Raw genomic sequence first — 22,187 nt, 5'->3', positions numbered from 1 at the left:
TAGCAAACAGAAAATATTTTTCATCTTTTATTTACACAAGGAAAGCGAATCAATTCTCTCGTAAGTATAAATGTTGGAAAAAATGTTACAAATGGGATCACGACTGTTTCTCCGATTTCACGGGGAGCTTAGTTATCATCAATTGTCAAGATTATAGGTTATATCCAGACGACATGACCGTTACCGTGTCCTTTTTATTTCCTGTGTAATGTAATGAATTGATTTATTTAGAAGTCGGGCAGCAAACCAAGCTATTTTCATTCCTTTTATACGGCAAACAAAGTGTTATCAAGCAGGATATAAGGAAAAATACAAGTCAGTCGTTGAAATTTATGCTAACTGTTACGACGTTTGCAAATAGATATGGCGCTATGCAGTATCCATCCTCAGATCTCAAATCACTGAAGTTTGACAGGACATTTCATTGAACGATAAAAGCGATAATAAAGAGCTACTGATCTAAAAGCACGGGATGACACAAAAGTTTCCAGATAAGAATAAAAAAAGGAAAACATCGTCGAATAAAAATAACAATTATATAACTTTTCGTGTTCTGTTTACAACACACAACCAGCATCAGTGGCAAGTGAAAGTTGTAAATACCCCTTAGATTATTTCAAACTTTTTTACACAAAGATTCATTTAAACACATTGTAATACAAACCAATGCTTACGGAGGCCGAAACACAAACCGATGATGGATTATGTGGAAAATGAATCTTGGTATGCATGAAGCGGTATGGTGGCAACGAGCATTAAAATTTAATTGTACTCATGAGCAGAGAACGCTGCTGTGCTGATCAATGTGGATCGAATTTAAATGCATGTAATCCGATGTGGGGCATCATATTAAATGGTTTACGGGCTATCATCTAGTTGGTCGTTCATTTTTTTTTTTATTATATATAGTTTTTTTTTGGAACGAAGTTCCTCCTTATGGGACGTTGCGGAGGCGTACCATAACCGGGAAAAAACGTCCGTAACGTAAGATTTTTATTATTTATGTATAGTCTTAGTATGATGGCTATACAGTGTCTAATGTATAATCTACGAGATGACGGTTTTCTATGATAGAACATAATTAGGCTTAATTATTATTATTCATACAAATAGCTGTTGCTTTGTATATTATTATTATATGTTTTTTATAAATCATTGTGAATATAGTAAATAAGAAATAAAGCTGATAACTTTGTAAAGTAGTTTTTTTTATCAATAAAAAAATCATAATAAAAAATGTATTTTTTTTTTTTTTTTTGTCAGGAGGAAATCGCTGGACTTCCGCCCTTTTCTGGGGATACTGGGCGGGGTATGTCAGAGTCGAACTGACTAAAACCTCCTGTCGCTCAACAACCAACGTCCAAACCTCGCATGAGACAGAACTCATGACAAGGCAAAGGGGGGAAAGTGAAGCGTTTAGTGCGGAGCACATCTCTCCCATCACCCTCCCCCTCGGGACGCCGGACTGGCGGTCGTCGGCGCCACGACCACCAGCCCTCTCGGTCGGCAGACTGTCCGAAGCCCGCCTAGATGGCGCCGGTTAGAGTGGGTTACCCTACGGAATACCCCGCTGGGACAGAACCAGCGTGGGTCGAGGATAGCCGGCCTTCCATCACCCGGATGCTCTTGCGTAAAACGCGTGCAGAGCAGCTTGCACGTCGTCTTCTTAGGCCCCCCTCGCCGGTCCCCAGACCGACATGTGAGGGGGACCCGAAACACTTAGAGGGCCAGGGCTTGGGCGAGATCCGCCTCCCTGGCCCCCGCTCGACGGCGGCGGGATTGTGCGTCTCTCACGCGCCCCGCCGCCTCCTTCTGCGAGATGGTGCACTCGCAGAAGTCGAGCATCGCCTTCCACGACTCGTCGTCGCCGAGCATCGATGCCACAACACTCGGCAACGACAAGTCGGTTCCTATTTTTGCGACGAGGACACGGCGCCACCCCTCCCATGCGGGGCAGGCGACGAGCGTATGCTCTGCCGTGTCCAAGTCGCAACCACAATGGTGGCACTCTGCCGTCGGCTCGGCTGTGATCCGGTGCAGGAACTCACCGAAACAACCATGCCCAGTGAGCACCTGCGTAAGCCGGAAAGTGAGGCGTCCTCTGTCACGATTCACCCAATCCACAAGGACCGGGCGAATCGCCTCGACGGTCCTACGACCAGCCGAAGGATCAGCCAGCCGTCTGGACCATGACTCCAGCACGGACCGCCGAGATTGGGCCCTCCGTGCTCTGACCACACTGGGGCTGGGACGCGCCACGCCCCGGGCACGAAGTTCAGCCCGCCACCTATAGTCAGCGGCGAGCGCCTCCGCTTCCAGAACCCAAGGCGGCGTCCCAGCCAGTACACACGCCGCCTCAAAGGAGATGGTGCGATAACCACGGATGACCCTGACCGCGATGGTGCGTTGCGGCCGTTGCAGCAGCTTCGCCACCCCCACGGCCAGGGACTGGCCCCACACGGGCGCCCCGTATAGGGCCATTGATCGCACCACCCCCGTATAGAGACGGCGCGTCACCTGGTCAGGCCCCCCGACGTTGGGCAGAAGCCGGCTTAGCGCGCCGGCCACCCCCAACAAACGAGGGACCAGGTTCTGAAAGTGAGCACGGAAGGTCCAACGACTGTCCAGAATGAGGCCGAGGTACTTCAACTGCACCCCGACCCCTATACCGACGCCTCCAACCACGATATGGGCATCGACAGGTGGCACTCTCCGGGGCCTGTGGAACCACATGGCCTCGGATTTACTGAGCGCCACGTCGAGGCCCAATCTCCTAATTTTGCCGACGACATGCGCCACCCCAGCCGTAGCAAGACGGGCAGACTCAGCAAAACTCTCCCCCCGGGCCACGACCAACGTGTCGTCCGCGTAACATATTACGCTCAGGCCCGGGAGGAGGGCACCTCTCAGCACCCAGTCATACCCGATATTCCACAAAAGGGGGCCGAGCACCGACCCCTGTGGAACACCGCGCACGACCGGGAACCGGTGCAGGATCCCACCATGTCCGGTACACGTGACCGATCTGTCCTCTAAGTAGGAACCCACCAGCCGGCGAAGGTAGGGGGGCACTCTATGTCGTTCCAGCGCCCCCCCTATCACGGACCAGGGCAGGGTGTTAAACGCATTGGCGATATCGAGCGACACCGCCAAAGCCACCCCACCCCTGGAGACGGCCTCCTCCGAGAGAGCCCGCACGCGAAGGATCGCGTCTACCGTTGAGCGGCCCTCTCGGAAGCCATACTGCTCCGCCGACAGATCGGGTCCCACCCCGACCAGATGCTGGATGATGCGGGCTGCCAGAATGCGTTCCAGCAGCTTGCCCACCTCATCCAGCAACACGATGGGACGGTACCTGGCGGCAGTATCCGCCGGGCGCCCCTCCTTTCTCAACAGCACGAGTCTGCCCGTCCTCCACGATGAAGGAAACCGTCCCGACTCGAGGCAGGAGTTGTAAAGTCTCAAGAGTCGGTCCCCTAGGACACCAAGAGCCAAGGCCCAAACCCGGCCATGGACGCCATCCGGGCCGGGTGCAGTGTCCTTCGCGCACATTTTGCGAACGGCCACACGGAGCTCCGCCCCCGTTATATGGGGCACCTCAGCAGGGACTTCGCCGTCGTAGTCCGGCGGCGCGTCCATAGCGGGAGCGACAAATCCCTCCCGCTCCTGCGGGAAAAGCACCGAGACGATGTCCCGCAGCTGCTGAGGCTGGAGACGCTCCGTGATCGGGGGGGCCCATGGGCGCATTTTATTGCGCACCATATGATAGGGCCGCCCCCACGGATCCTCATCCGGCGTCTCCAAGAGACCCTCCATGTGTTGGTTCTTGGCTCTTCTGATGGCCAGCTGCAATGCCCTCTGCGCGACGCGGAATGCGCCGTGCAGCCGGGCCTCTGCTGCCGCGAACGCAATCGGATCGTTGCGCCGCGGCAGGCGGCGGCGGCGATGCCTGGCGCACTCGCGCCTCGCCCGAACGCACTCCACGCGGAGTTGCGCAATTTCGGGCGACCACCAGTACGCCTGGCGATTAGGAAGTCGAGGGCCGATCCGGGGCATCGACGCATCACAGATGCGACGCATCGTGTCCCGGAACCACCCTGCCTCTCCCTCGACCTCGACCGGGTGTGGACGCATGGGCGCCCACGCCGCCACCGTAGAGGCTTCCATCAGGAGCTCCTTATTCAGGCGCTTCAGTGCCCACTTGGGGAATGACCGGGACGCACCACGGGAGTGGTCCCCGTGGACGTCCGCGACTGTGGAGCGGGCGGAGAGATCAAACCGAATATATCGGTGATCTGACAGTGTCTCCGCCCCCTTCAAAACTCTCCAGTCGCGGATACGGCGTGCGATGGCTGGGCTTGCGAACGTAACGTCCACAATAGACTCGCCCTGCCACCGCACGCACGTCGCAACCGAACCTCTATTCAACAAACAGAGGCCGGCCGCGTTCGCCCACCTCTCCAGTAGCCTACCACGAGCGTCCGAGCGGGGGGAGCCCCATGCGACAGACTTCGCATTGAGATCCCCCGCGAGAATCACTGGACGGGGAGCGAGGCGGCGAGCAATCGCCCCGATCCCGCCCAGGAAATGCCCAAACTCGACAGTAGGCCTGTTCGGAGAGAAGTACGCCCCGATCACGACGGTCCCTTCCAACTGCACCGCGACGAACCCTTGGCCCCTGGTCACCATCGCCAGGGGGGGGATCGCCGCGTCTCTTCTTATGGCTATGGCCGCCAGGCCGCCATCGTCCCCGAACCAGCAATCATTTGCCGGGGGAACGAAATATGGCTCGGCGACCACAGCCACATCTATAGACCACTCCGCCATACTCTGAGACAGCATGTCCTGAGCTCTGGCGGAGTGGTTCAGGTTTCCTTGGAGGAAGCGATAGGTGCGGTCCATTACTGTTGGACCACATCCATCGCTCCCTCCCCTTCACCGCTGCCCCCACCCTCCGGCACCGGTGCCGCAGCGGGGATTACAGCGTTGGCCAGTGCTCCTCTGGCCAACTTTCTCCTCTGCCGGCGCTTTGACTTCCGGTGCCGGTTGCGTTCGGTGTTATCACCGGACGGGAGGCACGCCTTTCCTCCCGCCCGGTGGTTAGCCCCGCGCCCGGCCGCAGCGCACAGAGCGCAGTGCGGGGCGGCCGCGCAGGACGCCGCTTTATGGCCCGGCTGGCCGCAGCGGAAACACAGACCGCTGCGGTCAACCGAGCTAGTGCACCTGGCGAGACCGTGTCCGGTGCTAAAGCACCGGAGGCATCGCCAGGCGCGTGGTTCAAGCAGGCGCACGTGGGCCGCTATCCAGCCCACGCGCAGCCTGCCTGGATTCCCCGACGGTCCCCCGGGCGGAGGAGCAGCCAGGGAGGCAGCCGTCTCCAACGGGCAACGCACCCACACTGAGCTGGCCCCGTTATAACCACGGCGCAGCTCACCCACGGTTACATTCTCCGGTGCACAGTTGCCCTGGGTAGCGACGGCCGCTCTCACCTCATCCCTGGTGGTGCAGTCGTCCAGGCCGGTCACTCTTAATTCCGCCATTTTTACCGGCCTGTGCACCCGCACCTCCTCCTCAGGCAAGACCATACGGAGCTTCGCCGCCAGACGCTCCGCGATGCCGGGACTATCGGCACCGGGACACTCTAACAGCTTGGCCCCATTGGCCGTCTGCCTGCTGCGGAGGCCCTCCTCCGCCCCAATCTCGTCCAGGTTGACTGCTTCACGCGCCCGGGCCATCACATCATTATATGTGATGCCCTTGGCCTCAGCGGCAGGCAGTAAAGTTAGAACCACTGCCGCTGATCGCGGCGCCCGCGACGACTTCTTCCCTTTTTTTGTTTTTTTGTTTTTCTCGGCGGCTACAGGTGCTCGACCCTGTTGGGGTGCAGCCTGAACCGCCATGGCCACTGGCGCTCTACCCATTTGGGGAGCTGCCAGTGAGGCCTTTTTGGCACCCCGCCGGGCCACCACGTTCCACCCCTCGTCCATGTCTGACGGTTTACTTTATACCTCGAATAGAACTTAAAATTAATATTTTTATAATAAGGAACTTCGTTCCTATCCGGTGTCCCGCGACACCACACATCTTTTTATTGGTGGCAGGACCTCTTGTGAGTCCGCACTGGTAGGTACCACCACTCCGCCTATTTCTGCGGTAAAGCAGTAATGCGTTTCGGTTTGAAGGGTGGGGCAGTCGTTGTAACTATACTGAGACCTTAGAACTTATATCTCAAGGTGGGTGGCGTATTTACGTTCTAGATGTCTATGGGCTTCAGTAACCACTTAACACCAGGTAGGCTGTGAGATCGCCCTAATAGAAAAAAACAAAAAAAACATAGTTGGAATCGCACCTGATTCACATAGCCGTTTGATTCCTTTTTATAATATATAAAAGTTATATTGTCCCATAGAGTATAGTGCCCGATAAATTGGCCGTTTATAAGATCATCACTATATACATATATGACTTATTTTATTCATTGAACTTTTCACATAAGCACTACCCTTTTATTATAATGTTTCATTAGATTATAATAAGTGCTATAACAAACTTTATGCTGTGATGCAATCAGTAGATTTGCTAATTATTTTTAAAATTATTAAAACTTTTAGTTTGATCTCTATTGCAGAATGATGCTAACTGAAAAACATAATCGATTTTCTCTATAAATAAAAATTAGCTGTTCGTTGGCATGCGCGCTGCTTTAGTACGTCTAGACTTTAATTTCCCTGTTCATACTAATGTTCCTAATAGTTCGAATAAATTTTTGAGGAAAAAAAAAACAGTACACACGGTTACATAACATTTATGGAAATGTAGAAAATCTCAAAACGATCACCATCTATTTAGTTGGCATTCGGACATTACAACGTTCAACAGGTTAGTTAGATAAACAAAGATACATATACATATTATCACATACTACAACCACTTTTCTTCTTTCTGGCCAAAGACAATATGCGTAGTGAGTTTTAATGAAATTAATTTTTTTCCGCATTAATTTAAATATACATATTATGCACAGGTAAACAATCTTTAAAAAACAAGGCCGTATTTTTGTTATTTCATTTATTTGAACCTTGTTTTGATCTCGAATCCAAAACCTTGAAGAAATGAAAACTTTTTTTTAACTAATTAACTTAAAACAACAATATTTTTTAGAAAGAAAAATTCACTGGAACTCTTTAAATATTTTAGCCTTTAAAAAAATCAAATTCTGGTCAACACAGCACTCGTCTTAGTCGATTACAGGAAAGAGCAAACTTTGTACATGCAGTCTTTGTTCAGATCGGAAGAAAGTTCTTAATGCTCTCTACACCTGAGCTTTCCAGCTAAGAGTACATCTAAGTTTTGTGGCTGTTAACTGTTCATGTTTCCAGCATCGATTTGAAGTGTAGGATGGTCGTAATTCTAATACAATTTATATTTCGTTTCATGTCTCAAAGCAGGCGGTGAATTCACTTTGTTGTATCTCATCTCCGGGAGGCAGGATATTTTATACCTTTACTAGGGGGGCCGGTAGACTATTCTGTCCTGAAAATTTTAATAAAAACATCAATTATAATAATATAATATAAATTATGTGAACAGACATAAAAACATAGTAAAGTACCTAGTCAGGTCATAAATTCTGTCACATGTTTAATGTAAAATAATTGAAACAAGTTTATTCATTATGTAACCATTCATATACCAAAATGAACTTAACAAAACATAGATTCTTATGACACTAAAGTTTATTCAAAATGACCTCCGTGATTTTGAATACAGGCCTTCAATCTGCGCGGCCAGTCGTCTATCGCAGCACGAACGAGGTCCATGTCAATATCGGCGGCTGCCTTAATCAAAGATGTCTTGAGTGACTCCAAATTGGGATGAGGCTTTGAGCACGCGTTTTCCTCCAAGTGTTGCCATATCTTGTAATCTAACGGATTCAAATCTGGACTGGAGGAGGGCCAGTCTTCGTGCCGGATGAAGTCGATTTCACGCGCCGCCAGCCAGTCTTGTGTGCTCTTCGCTCTATGAGCTGGCGTCGAATCTTGTTGGAATACCCAGTGCCTGTTATTGAACATGGTATGAGAAACAGGTTCCACAAGGTTCATCAGGACTGTATTTTGATACACAACTGCATTCGTTTTTACACCTTTCTCACAAAAATGTACCTCTGTTAAGCCCCAATAAGAAACTCCCAACCATACCATGAGCGAGGATGGAAAATGACCTCGTTGGACACGCGGAATACGGTTGCTCGCTTCTTCACTACTGTGTGCGTACACCTTATCATTTTGTTTGTTGTAGCTCTCTTCTACGGTAAAAAACTTTTCATCCGAAAAAAAAATTTCCCGATATTTTTTTCCCGCGTACCGCTTCAACAAAGCGCGACATCTCTTCAGTCTCAGGTCCATTAGACGAGCATTCAAACGATGTCCTGTTTTTCTTTGATATGCCCGAAGCCCTAAGTCTTCATTTAACACCCTTTTCACCGCTTAACCCCATCTGAAGGGCCAACAGTTTCTGCTTACGTTTGGGATTTCTTTGAATTCGCGCCTTCACAACTTTTATCACTGCTGGAGTCCTAACAGACCGAGGGCGGCCACTTCTTGGCCTGTCCTCTACACTAGAGTCTTCATTGTATCGTTTGATGGTACGATAAACGAATCTTTTGGTTATATTCAAATTTTTCAGTATGTTAATAATTTGAATTGGCGCGTAACCGCAACGATGCAACGCAATAACTGCAACACGGTCTTCTTTAAGCGTCCACTCCATATTTAAAAATGAGTAAAATTCTAAAAGTATACATTTTTATTTTCATGAACAATTCGAAATTCGAATTCAATAAACTTTTTTGTGGCCAGCATTCTAAAAGAAAAATTTTTACTGTGTGACAATACTTATGACCTGACTAGTTATATTTGGTGGGCAATAGAAAGAAAACACAATTTTGAAATAGACCCGCTATGGTGGAAGGTGAATTTGACTCAACCTCACATAAAGATAAGTAGCTCCGCGAAGCTAATGTGGGAGATACCTGTGCAGACGGACGTTACAATAAAGCACAATAGACCAGACATAATATACATAAACCAGACAGAAAAACAAACCTACCTAATAGATATAACCGTACCATCTGACTACAATATAGGACCAAAATAACTGGAAAAACTTAGTAAATAATCACCCCTTAAAAATAGAACTAACACGACTCTGGAATACACACATAGAAACCATCCCCTAGTAATAGGCGCAACAGGCGTAGAAGCAAAACGTATACATATATGTATACATAAACAAATTGGAAGCAAAGATAAACATACACATAATACAAAAACAAGCAGCTATACCCACATGCACAATATAAGAAAAGTTTTGGGTAATACAGTTTTCATAAATTTAAGGGAATCCGAACCTCCTCTTCCCTGAAGGTTTCAGGGCGGGATCTAGGTAGGAACTAAACCGAGTCAAGAGCTCGATAGAAAACTTATATAATAATTAAAATAAAATTCAATCACAGCGTCATCTAACGTAAATAAGACCCTTAGAACACCAAGCATTCAAAAAAATATTCATCTAATTTTGATGATTTTTTTTTATTCTTGGGGTCAAGCTGTTTAGGAGGAGATAATTGTTTAACATATACGTAGAGAAGAAATACACAAATTTGTAAAAAAGAAATTTTCCATTATACAATATTTTTAGTACGTATCACGGTCAAGTTAGTATCGTGTTGTTAGTTATTATAGCTACTAGTGCTTTATTGGTTACTGATTTGAATTTAGCCTAATTTATTTAAAAACAATATATTTTTAATCTACGTCCATAATAATGTATTTGAGGTTTGCTTAATGCAAACAGTCTCCAATTTCATACGCACAAGAGTGTATGTAATTTCATTGGCCTGAATAAAAAGAGGAAATTTAATATTATTCTATCTGTCTTGTACAAGCAAAATTGAATGGCCCTCTTAGCAGGTACTAAGCAGGGGGCTTGTACTCATCTGACCAATTTAATTTTACATGGAAATTATGGTAATCTTCATTTTTTAACCGCGAAATGAAAGAAATGAAGAAATGTTTTTAAATTCAAATGGAACTTAATATTTCTTACTTTACTTAAATACTTTGGTAATTCTAATACATTTAAAAAACTAAATTCTCGTTGACTCTCGAGTACACCAGCAGTTTCTGTTAAATATTAAATCTTTTAAAAATTAGTTTTTGTCTGTTGTCCCTGTATAGGGTTGTAACAATAAAGAAAAAAGTTGAAAGCAATATTATACGCTATTTGCCGACGGAAAGCGGAGCTAAGAAGGCTTCCTGGTAAACGGTACCTGAGAAGGCTTTTATCTACTCTACAGCTTTGATATTGCGTTTCGGAAATGCACTTCGAGGGAAAGTTGGATAACTTTCCTCTAAACAATAATAGTATTGCGTTTCATAAGCTGGCGAGATTAATAAAAGGGTTTAATTAGTTATCCTGAAACAAAACGTTCTGTTTTTGCGAGTCGTATAATTAAAACTAGTTTTTAACGATTTGTATTTCCGTTTGTTATTTTCCTTTTACTTTATTGTTATGGAATGCTTGTATTAAGAATATAGTAAGCATGTTTTATTTTCAAACCAAATAATATATGTTTCTTACTTTTATTTGGAATTAGTGGGGTTAAAACTTTATAAAACAATTAAAAGAGTTCTAGTAGATATGTGACTAGGTAGTTGCTGTTTCGAATCGGATCCGCTGTTAATCACACACAACAAACACACACGCGCGCGCACACACGCACCCACACACACACACACACACATATGCGCGCGCGCGCACACACACGCACACACAGACAAAAAATATAGGAGCGATGTGAGCGATAATGTTTTTAGAGTAATAAACATTTTGATTTAAGGTAAGATTATTTATTCTAATTGTTTTAGCACGCGTTTTATTTTGACGATATTACTAAAGCTAATTAATACAAGGCTGTCTTCGTAAATGTGGATAAATCTTGGTAAATCTGTGTATGTTTACTGGTGGTAGGACATCTTGAGTCCGCAATGGTAGGTACCACCAGCCTGCCTATTTCTTCCGTGAAGCTGTGATGCGTTTCGGTTTGAAGGGTAGGGCAGCCGTTGTACTGTTAAAACAGAGACTTAGAACTTATGTCTCGAGGTAGGCGGCGGCATTTACGTCGTAGGTAGACACCATAGACATGGGGTCTGGTAACCAGTTAACATCAGTTGGGCCGTGAACTCGGTCACTCAACTAAGCAATAAATAAATTGATAAAAAGACGTGTAAATACATGTTAGTAGAGTTTCCGTTTTTGTCGTTAAGCCATAAACATATAATTTGTCAAGTTTATATTTCAGCTTTAAACTTGAAATTATATTTTCTAAAATTCAAAAATGTAACTGTACCTCAGTTCTTATTATATATATATATATATATATAATTTTTTATATATATAATTTTTTTTTTGTCAGGAGGAAATCGACGGACTTCTGCCCTCCCCTGCGGATGAAGGGCGGGGCATGTCGGAGTCGAACTGACTAAAACCTCCTGTCGCTCAACAACCCGCGTCCGAACTTCGCATGAGACAGGACCCATGAAAAGGCAAAGGGGGGAAAGTGAAGCGCTTAGTGCGGAGCACATCTCTCCCATCACCCTCCCCCTCGGGACGCCGGACTGGCGGTCGTCGGCGCCACGACCACCAGCCCTCTCGGTCATCAGGCTATCCGGAGCCCGCCTAGATGGCGCCGGTTAGAATGGGTTATCCTACGGAATACCCCGCTGGGTCAGAACCAGCGTAGGTCGAGGATAGCCGGCCTTCCATCACCCGGATGCTCTTGCGTAAAACGCGTGCAGAGCAGCTTGCACGTCGTCTTCTTAGGCTCCCTTCGCCGGTCCCCAGACCGACATGTGAAGGGGACCCGAAACCCTTAGAGGGCCAGGGCTTGGGCGAGATCCGCCTCCCTGGCCCCCGCCCGACGGCGGCGGGCTTGCGCGTCTCTCACGCGCCCCGCCGCCTCCTTCTGCGAGATGGTGCACTCGCAGAAGTCGAGCATCACCTTCCACGACCAGTCGTCGCCGAGCATCGATGCCACAACACTCGGCAACGACAAGTCGTTTCCTATTTTTGCGACGAGGACACGGCGCCACCCCTCCCATGCGGGGCAGGCGACGAGCGTATGCTCTGCCGTGTCCAAGTCACAACCACAATGGTGGCACTCTGCCGTCGGCTCGGCTCCGATCCGGTGCAGGAACTCACCGAAACAACCATGCCCAGTGAGCACCTGCGTGAGCCGGAAAGTGAGGCGTCCTCTGTCACGATTCACCCAATCCACAAGGACCGGGCGAATCGCCTCGACGGTTCTACGACCAGCTGAAGGATCAGCCAGCCGTCTGGACCATGATTCCAGCACGGACCGCCGAGATTGGGCCCTCCGCGCCCTGACCACACTGGGGCTGGGACGCGCCACGTCCCGGGCACGAAGATCAGCCCGCCACTGATAGTCAGCGGCGAGCGCCTCCGCTTCCAGAACCCAAGGCGGCGTCCCAGCCAGTACACACGCCGCCTCAAAGGAGATGGTGCGATAACCACGGATGACCCTGACCGCGATGGTGATGTTTTGACTACTGTTAAGAAAATTAATACATAATTTTATCTTACTTTAAAGGACAGATAATGTAACAGGTAAAAAATAAACGTTGCAAATATGGTTAATATTAAAAATAAAACATGTTAAACCTTTAAAACACTCTCCTGTAAAATTAGTAAGTTTTGAGATTATACAGTTTTGATGCGAGAAAACGATATGCACCCAGACTCTGAATATTAAATATCACTACCTAGATTCACTGTAGTCTGGTTCCAAATTCGTATCAGCTGTTATATATAACAAAGCAGACTCGGATCTGGCGTGTCAAGGACGCGGACGGCAATATTCGTCTGTGTTGTATATAAACTAAGGTAATTTTTTAATTTGCGAAGCGACCGATCAGCCGCTCACCGCTCACAATCGTCAATTAATCGGCCATTTTTATTGCTTAACGGATATTAAGTGGGTGTATTACGAAAACATTATTACTGAAAAATTAAAAAAAAAGACGTTCAGGAGTTAGTATAATTGGGACATTATTTCATCTTTTGCTTAGATAATCCATATATGATATCAATCCATGATAAATATACACGCCAACAAAGCGTTTTTAATCATACTAGAACCACACACCGAGTTTCAATTAAGGTGAACATTTCAATTGTTTTCACTAAAACAATTAATAGAAAAATAAGTGTGAAAGATTTTTTTTTATAAATCTTTTCTTTCAAATCAACCTCCTTTTGTTCTATTTCGTCAAAGCAGTAAACGACCTCCCACAAAGCAGTAAACGATGGCCCAGTTGGTATTAAGTGATTATGGAAGCCATAAATAAAAAAAAGTAAATGCTCTCATCACCCATCCTAAGACGGTTGATAGACCAAGGTTGAAGCCTTTGAAAATGGTAAGAAGTGAAAAAAAGTTATAGTAGGATGAAACCCGTTAAAAAAGGACGAGAATATAACAAAAATGAAAGGAAAAATAATTTACGGGCGATCTGAGGTCGGGAAGTGGAAGGGCTGAGTTTTTAAGGGTAAAAAACGGTGTTTCTCGATTTCCGGCAAAACTACAAGTCCTATGGAAAAAAAAAAATGACAAAGTTGTAGGTAATAAAGAGACCTACAACTTTTATCATTACACCTTTTTCACATAACCTCAAAATTTATGTGAAAAATTCAAATAATCAAGTTTTTGGTTTTTTATATTCGTCTTATGCAAAAAAAAAATCACGTAATTCGTTGAAAGCTTACCTTTTTATGTCCTAAAGACACTGTAATTTTTTTGATTTATTTTTTCACCGTATATTGACTTAATATCGAAAAAACAACTTAATTTTCAAGCGAAAATTCTCGCGTCAAAATATCAGCTTTTTAAAAAAAGTCGGAGAGTTTTTTGTTCTTTGAAATCTCTTTTTTCTGAAAATGTAAAAAAATATATATACATTACTATGTTAAATGTTCTCAGAAAATTCAAAGAAAAGAAAGAAACTCGAATAGTTTTTTTTTAAATCTCTTTCTACAATTTCTAATCGGTCTATTTATAACTGTCAAACAAGAACAGAAGAAGTCTGCTTCTAAAATTAAGTATCTACACGCGTAAATATATATCAATTAATTAGACTATTTTATAGATTATTCGTTTAATTCCATATATGTATATTCTACAAATATATAAATGCTTAATACTGTAAGTACGTCACAGATTTGTAAAAAAAAAACGAAAGTAATCGAGACCACAAATAATAATTATTTATGTTATTGATACTCGTCGTTACGTTATTTTAGGAGCAAACAGATATCTGCCAATAGTTCTGACAGAGGTGATAATCACCATTACGAAATCTCGCTATTCATCTTGGCAGCTGCCATTCAGCCCGCATTGCTTCCCATGTAGGATGACAACGCTTCATCACTCCACTAAGTACTTGTCCTCTGCTTACTAAGACGAATATAATGAATACATATATCATTTATTGTGTGTAGTCTGATGAAATTCGGGAGGTCTTTTAGATTTTGTGTGTCTTAAAATAGATTTGACCTCTTTAACTTGAATGTACTTAATAAAGCTTAGGGACTTTTCAAATGGCGAAAACAATCTACAATTTTTTTTTATAAATACAATCTTCATTTTTTTTAACTTGAAAACATATCCTTAAAAATAAAAAAATAAAGGTCACCGTTCGAATTCTGACCATTTATCACGTTTATCTAGATTTCGCACCGGACCGCATCATTTGCCGCGCAGAAAAAAATCTATAACCGTACATTTCAAATATGTTTAATAAGTGTACGAGCAATCGTGCTGCTCCCGGTGTGTATTTGCACACATTCCTGGCACGATGATAATTTTATTCATTGTATTTTTATGACTTATTTGCACTTTTTATTCATTTCAAGCTGGACCTGACCCAAATTTATTTCGGCCGTGCAACGGAATTACAGTTTTTGGATTAATCGTAAATCGAATATAATAACCCAGAGCCGGATTAGTCCATTCTATAGCTTTAAGATATAAAATACTGAAACCTATACCGAAAGTGTAAAAGGTATTTTACAATACTTTACTCTGTACTTTGCCACGTACAATCCGGCTATGGAATGAGTTCCCCTCCACGGTGTTTCCTGAGCGCTATGACATGTCCTTCTTTAAAAGAGGCTTGTGGAGAGTATTAAGCGGTAGGCAGCGGCTTGGCTCTGTCCCTTACATTGCTGAAGTCCATGGGCGACGGTAACCACTCACCATTAGGTGGGCTCGTCTGCCTACAAGGCCAATAAAAAAATACTTTATGAAGCTGAAGACCGATTCAAAATTGTGGTTTCTTTCTAGCTTCAATTTAATATTTCCTAACTTCAGACTGAGGCATGCAAATCGAGGAGGTTCATGTGAATATGTATTTGATTTCAATAGTGTCCCTGAAGTACCGGTAAAAAGGAAATCAAACGAAGCTTAAAAATTCAGGGTAAGTTATACGCATGCCTACGTAAATATCTTTCCTACTTTGATCTCATTTGCAGAACAAAGAAACCCGTCCGTCGTATTGTTTAAAGAATGCCACGGTCTACTACGGCATAATAAAATTTAAACTCGATAGTCAAGAAAACTCGACTAAAGCATTTAATTAAAGAAATATTCACGTTAAGTAGCGATGCGGTAATCCCGGCAAAGAAAGGACCGAAATTCGGGATACAATTAGGACCCTTCAATTAAACTTGATTTTTGGTCGTGGTGCCCTTCGTAATTTAAGTTTAAGTCGTTTAGGTATATTGCAGTATAACATTTTAAAAAAAATTTACAACTGGAATAATGAATAATTATTATATTAAAGTAGACTAAGTATATAAAAATGGTAGTTAGCTTGGTTGTGCCTCGTTGCCTTGTTGTGTCTTGGTTTGTAGGTCAGAGGATTTTTATTTGAGATGCGACCGTTCGTAGCTGATCTTGTGTGGTTCTGGCTTCCCCTATTAACAGTACTAGTAGCAGAATTCCAAAAACAAAACCTACTTCCCTAATTTTCCTCTGCTTTGTAGTTCGTACTACAGTTGAGATAAATGGTTTCGGACACATGCCGAGACCATGGAATAAACGATCGATTGCCTTTTTGTGGCTTCTTATATTTAAGTTTAGTATTCGATGTCTAATTTTACTTGCTACTGTCATAGATTATACACTTAATATATTTGAGAGCTACTGTCTCGCCTGAGTATTTACCGGTATCCATGACAACGACCATAGTATTTATTTATGGAACGTTTCTTTAAAACACGTACGACAGATATGTATGTAAAATATCTATACCTAATATTATAAAGCTGAAGAGTTTGTTTGTTTGAACGCGCTAATCTTAAGAACTACATGGTCCGATTTGAAAAGTTATTTCAGTATTTTATAGCCCATTTATTGAGAAAGGCTATAGGCTATATAAAATTACGGTAAGGCCGATACAAGTGGAGCATCAATAAAGAATGTTTCAAAATAGGGGTTTAAATAGCTCCTTAACATTCTATAATCCAAAAATATCTTCACTTTCTACGTAAACGAAGTGGGGGGTAAAATTTAGCGTTATGCCAAAGTAACTATTCCACGCGGATGGAGTCGCGGGCAAAAGCTAGTAATTATCTATACTAATATTATAAAGAGAAAATATTTGTTTGTTTGTTTGTATTGAATAGGCTCCGAAACTACTTAACCCATTTGAAAAATTCTTTCACTGCTTGGAAGCTACACTATTCCCGAGTAACATAGGCGATCATAATATTTTTTTAAAAAAATTAGTGATTACTAAAACTCCAATAATGTAACCCAAGGTGTAAAAAAATCACCTTACATATTCTTTACATCGCGTGCCCTGCAAAAACTATTGATGATCGAATATAAAATAAGTGTTCTTTTATTTAAAAAAATAAAACAACGTCAAATATCGTTTAAATTTTTGTTAAAGACTCGAGCGGAGCCGGAGCGTGCCGCTAGTAATTAATAAAGAGGAACAAGAAAACGTAAAAAGAAACAGGGTAAAGTTTCGGAAAAAGATTTTGGCACATAAGTAACCATTAGTTGGAAGTAGAACGCCTTGGCCTGAGCGATACGACGAAGTCGGACCGGAATGTTGTTCACAACGCCATTAAAACTACTAGTAAGTACGCGTGTCTTGCACGTTCTCCTATCACACAATATTGAACGAGTCTACATATATATAAAAGCCGAGGACGTCGCTATGCCCTTAGATCAAACCGTTTATACGCTTTAATATTAGAAGGACATACGCAAAAATAAAACATTCAAATACATTCATCTATTGAGGCATATGAACAAATTTTTGGGCTCCAGACTTCGACAACGTCAAGGGTAAAAATTTCTTAGAAGTAAGAAAATCCAACTAAACCTGAAAACGGAAATTATCAAATAATATATCTTTTGTCTCGTTTACGCAATTTTATGTGGCGACGTTTCACTTTAATCATTGTCTTTGTTTATTTAAATACTTTAAGCCTTAGTAAATAGATCAGTAAAAACAGGAACAAGATTTTATTATTTTAATAGCAATGGTTCACTTGTTTTATGTACGTATGTATGTATGTATGGGGACTAGTGAAGGGGTTTTCAGCTTAAGAGATATCGCCATTTCCGTCCTAAATAACAAGCATTTCATGTGGAAACTATTAGCATAGTTGAAACTTTAAAACCGTGTTAAACTATTTTTAATGCCTTTCGTGGTAGACCAGCCTAACCTTGATGTTGAGTGGTCATCATCGTCGTTAGCAATGTCAGTGGCAGAGCCAAGTCGCATTACAAATCTAAAAAACTTATTAAAGATTTTTTTTGAAATGTTATACATAGTTATAAATAAAAATACAAATTTTTCTTTAGATTAAGTTATTGTCTGGTGTTCACACGTAATCGTGTTCGGCGTCATTTTGTTCTGAATTTTCATATCACTTTTTGAAAGATATATTGTTGCCGAAAAATGCGACCGACGTTCCATCCTTTTTATAATTAATCTCTTGCTGAATATAAAAGTAACTTTCAAAACGGATTAACAAGACGTTGCATATTTCAACAGCCGTAATACTGTTGTGGGTACCTACTGGATATCTTGCTAATATCAAATTCGAAATTTAAAAGATTGAGTAACTATTTCATATTGAATTTGTTGTACACGAGTAAAATAAAACACGAAGAGAATTTTATCATTCGTTCCTAATTCCGAGGTAGTCCTTTTAAGATTTGCCGAGTGACTGGTTACGGTAATAGCTGTGCGAAAGCGACGCAATCAATCATCGATGACTATCGAGTGAAACGGGAGACGGAACCGAAGTCGGTGTGCCATTACCGAAAAATGAGGAAAAACACACCAAGCCCCACGTACCGGAACGAGCTCACTTTAAAGCCAATATAACGGCATTAATACTTTTTTATTTAAATTTTATTCTCCCTGCTTCCACTTATTTTCGTGTAGAAGCGGTAAGCGATATAAAAGATGGTTACTATACTCATGGATACCCTAAAGTGATTGTTGCTATCTTATTCATCGTATTCTAAAGACCTTGGCAGTAGACATATGCGAGATCGCACTTCCGTCCTAAGGGGGCTCAGTATAGGCTCAGTCAAATTATACATAAGGATATATTAGTCACACGTCTTCGATATATAACATATAACAAGTTTAGGTTTATTCTATGGCAATTGAGACTTCAATCGCGCGTCGTAATGTGACGGCTTTAACAGCATTGAGCTCGTCTGAACATTGAACATTCAAGACCAACACCCGATAGGTATGTATGGTATCTGGTGAGGGAGTGTATTTTTGCCGAGAAGTATCGTGCCGGTTTGAGAGTCTCCCGTTATGAATTAGCCATTCTAATTCGTGTCTTAAGGTAATTGACGGGAATTGTGCTGTGAACACTTCAATATACATTTGACACCAGCCGGATGATGACTATTCATCAAACATAATAAAAACGAGTACTGGTACTTTCCTCTAAATTGAAATTCAGACCAGAGTGTTCCCTAATAAAACGCCTTCTCAGGAACTTTTTACTGGGGGCCTCTGAGCACTGATTTCCGTCGTCGGATAAAGCCAAGTACTGGTTTTTTTTTTGCTTTATTGTTGAATACATAACTTTATATTTTCCAAACATTCAGAGTAATAAACTATGTTTAAAGCTTCAAACATTTAACAGCGACTCGCGGTGAACGCAAGAGGAGATAGTTACAGCAATAAAACAACCAGGAATGCTACATTGTTGATGCAATACTTTGCAAAACAAAAATATAATGGTTGTTTTTTTGTAGAAAGTTCCTCAAATGTATGAAATATCTTCTTTCATATTTAAAATGAAAACAATATTTTCAATGCAATTAAAATTAATCCACAGTTCGTTGACTTTAGCCACTGTTGACATCTATACTAATATTATAAAGAGGAAAGATTTCTTTGTTTGTTTGTATTGAATAGGTTCCGAAACTACTGAACCGATTTGAAAAATTCTTTCACTGTTTGAAAGCTACATTATTCCAGAGTGACATAGGCTATAATCTTTTTTGAAAAAAAATTTAGGGATTCTTACTAAAACTCCAATAATGTAACCCAAGGTGCAAAAAATTTACCTAAAATATTCTTTACATCGCGTGCCCTGCGAAAACTATTGATGATAGAATAAAATAATGTACTACGACTTTGTAGAACACTTATTATTTACAAAAAGTGTCGCGACAGCATATGTCTAACTATTATAGTTACGCCGCAATAAGTGTTATTTTATTTAAAAAAATAAAACAACGTCAAATATCGTTGAAAATATTGTTAAAAACCCGAGCGGAGCCGGAGCGGGCCGCTTATACAAAGAGTTATTTTGTGGTTCGTGTGTCGTGTCTATTGAATATTAGGATAATTTCATAAAAATCTTGCATCTATGTTAGTTCCGAATAACAACATTAGGACTGTCGGTCACTTTCGGATTGCGTGTCAGTGTCGGACACTCCCTCGATGGAAGATTTCTTTGCGCAAGAAACCCTAACAACCACATATTCCTACACGCAACATATATGACATCACTGCTTCTTTGCTTGATTATTTGGATTTTGTCGAAGCCTAGAGTACTGTTGGCATTGGCGCTGTCATTTTGAAAAATTGCAGACTTGTTACTGATCCGTTTATTTTTACGTCTGACACTGTCATCTCACATACCTACGTTTGCCGTAAAGAAAGATTTCCAGTGCCATCATAGAAATGATCATCAGCCCTAACTGATTTGAATAATACCATTATATTTTCTGTGAATGTATTATATTAAACTAGATACGAGGTGATAAGAATAACCTTAGTCAAACTTTACATCTTAGGGCAGGTAGCATGTAATAAAGGTACAAATAGATGATGTTCTATTTTATTGAAATATTTTAATTTTGTTATATAAAGGCGCTTTTCGCGATGTTTTGTTTTGTTAAAGAGTTACTAGACACTTAGTTATTCGATCAGTTGTCAAGGAAACTATGATAGTTACAATATTAAATATGATATTTATGCTATTTAAGAAAGACTGCATTAGTTGAAATTGAATATTTATTTACCGGACTATGGTTTTTTTTATTGCTTAGACGGACGTACGAGCTCACTGCCCACCTAGTGTTAAGCGGTTACTGGAGCCCATAGACATCTACAACGTAAATGCGCCATCCACCTTGAGATATAAGTTCTAAGTTCTTAGTATAGTTACAACGGCTGCCCCACCCTTCAAACCGAAACGCATTACTGCCGCACCGCAGAAATAAGCAGAGTGGCGGTACCTACCCGCGCGGACTCACAAGAGTTCCTTCCACCAGTAAATATGAACCGCAAACTGTTTGTGACCGAAAAGATCTATTGCTCCCGATTATATTTAATATTGTACTAGAAAGCAATGATTAAAGTAGGAATAAAATAATCAGGGAACTTCTGTTCGTAAGCAAAATATTTTATGTAAAAAAACGAATACACTACACAGCGCCGAGTCGTGTTTTATAAAAGACGGCTTAGATCTTGCAGCGTTAAAGATATGCAAATCCAATCTATAATTTAATCTAAAAATGAATACGGTCTTCAAATACAAAATAACTTCTGAAGCGGCAAGCAAAGGTAAATGCATTTACGACCGTTCACTCAACAAACACACAAATAAAATCCATTAAAATTTATGTAACAAGACTATTTTCTTGAAGAAAATCCGCAATGCGTTAAATTTCCGTATTTATCACGGCTGGTTTTGTGTTCATAAACCCGTCGTAAACTATACTAGTGCCGTGGCTACTACTCCTCACCGGTAATTTCACGGAACGGTTCGCCTTCTTGCAAATGAGTTTCTCATCGTACCGAAAAGAAAAGGTAAACAAATGAAGAAAATATAATACACAGAATGAGGATCCAAATAGACCTCGTTTCTGCACGATCGTGTACAATATACGAAAACCATTCGGGTCAATTCTACGGAAAAGTACCAAGAGAAAAACGTATAAGTATTGTTGTAGGCGTGCAGTTTTTTCACTACTTTTTTTTGATATAACTGTATACACTGACTGATACTTTATAGCTGTTACTGGGAGAAACACGTTAAACGTTACAAAATAAGATTTGTTGAACAGATATCGCTGTTCAGGCATACCTGGCGGTTTTCCTGAAGTTTGATATGTGAAATATCCAATTGAGATTTCGACCTTATGTCTTAAAGTGAATAGCAAGTACATATTGCGATCTGTATGGACATAGTTTCATCTGCACTTCTAGACAAATATTGTGTCAATTTTAAGTAAGTTGTATGTAACCTACGTTACTTTATTCAAGCCGGAACAATGCTTACTCAACTTATTTATTTGATAGGCACTTACATAAATCCTTGGCGAACTTTAAGGAGCAAAGTCATTGTAAGACGCTCAATTGAGCAGAAAATGAAATTATGAGCAAGTTTTGATGACTTCAAGTCAGATATTAACTTCGTGTAGAGGGTGTAATTCACATGAATACACGGCATAAAAGGGTGGCGTAATGAAAGTACCTGTCTAATTATTATTTGTTGAAGCAATCAAATTTATACGAAAATACATTAAGAACTCCTTAAGGATTTAC

At 42.3% G+C, this 22,187-nt stretch overlaps 1 long non-coding RNA gene across 1 annotated transcript; it reads left to right on the top strand.

Annotated features, from left to right (window-relative positions):
• Nucleotides 1–15,269: 15,269 nt before the first annotated feature.
• On the top strand, nt 15,270–17,610 carry LOC134199783 (uncharacterized). The gene is made up of 2 exons (XR_009974406.1): nt 15,270–15,551; nt 17,031–17,610. It is a non-coding gene; the product is annotated as an uncharacterized LOC134199783 (long non-coding RNA).
• Nucleotides 17,611–22,187: the final 4,577 nt, after the last annotated feature.

This window comes from Bombyx mori, chromosome 1 (assembly GCF_030269925.1).
Source record: "Bombyx mori chromosome 1, ASM3026992v2".
Classification (NCBI taxonomy): Eukaryota; Metazoa; Arthropoda; class Insecta; order Lepidoptera; family Bombycidae; genus Bombyx; species Bombyx mori.
This window is presented reverse-complemented; position numbering and strand designations above follow the sequence as displayed.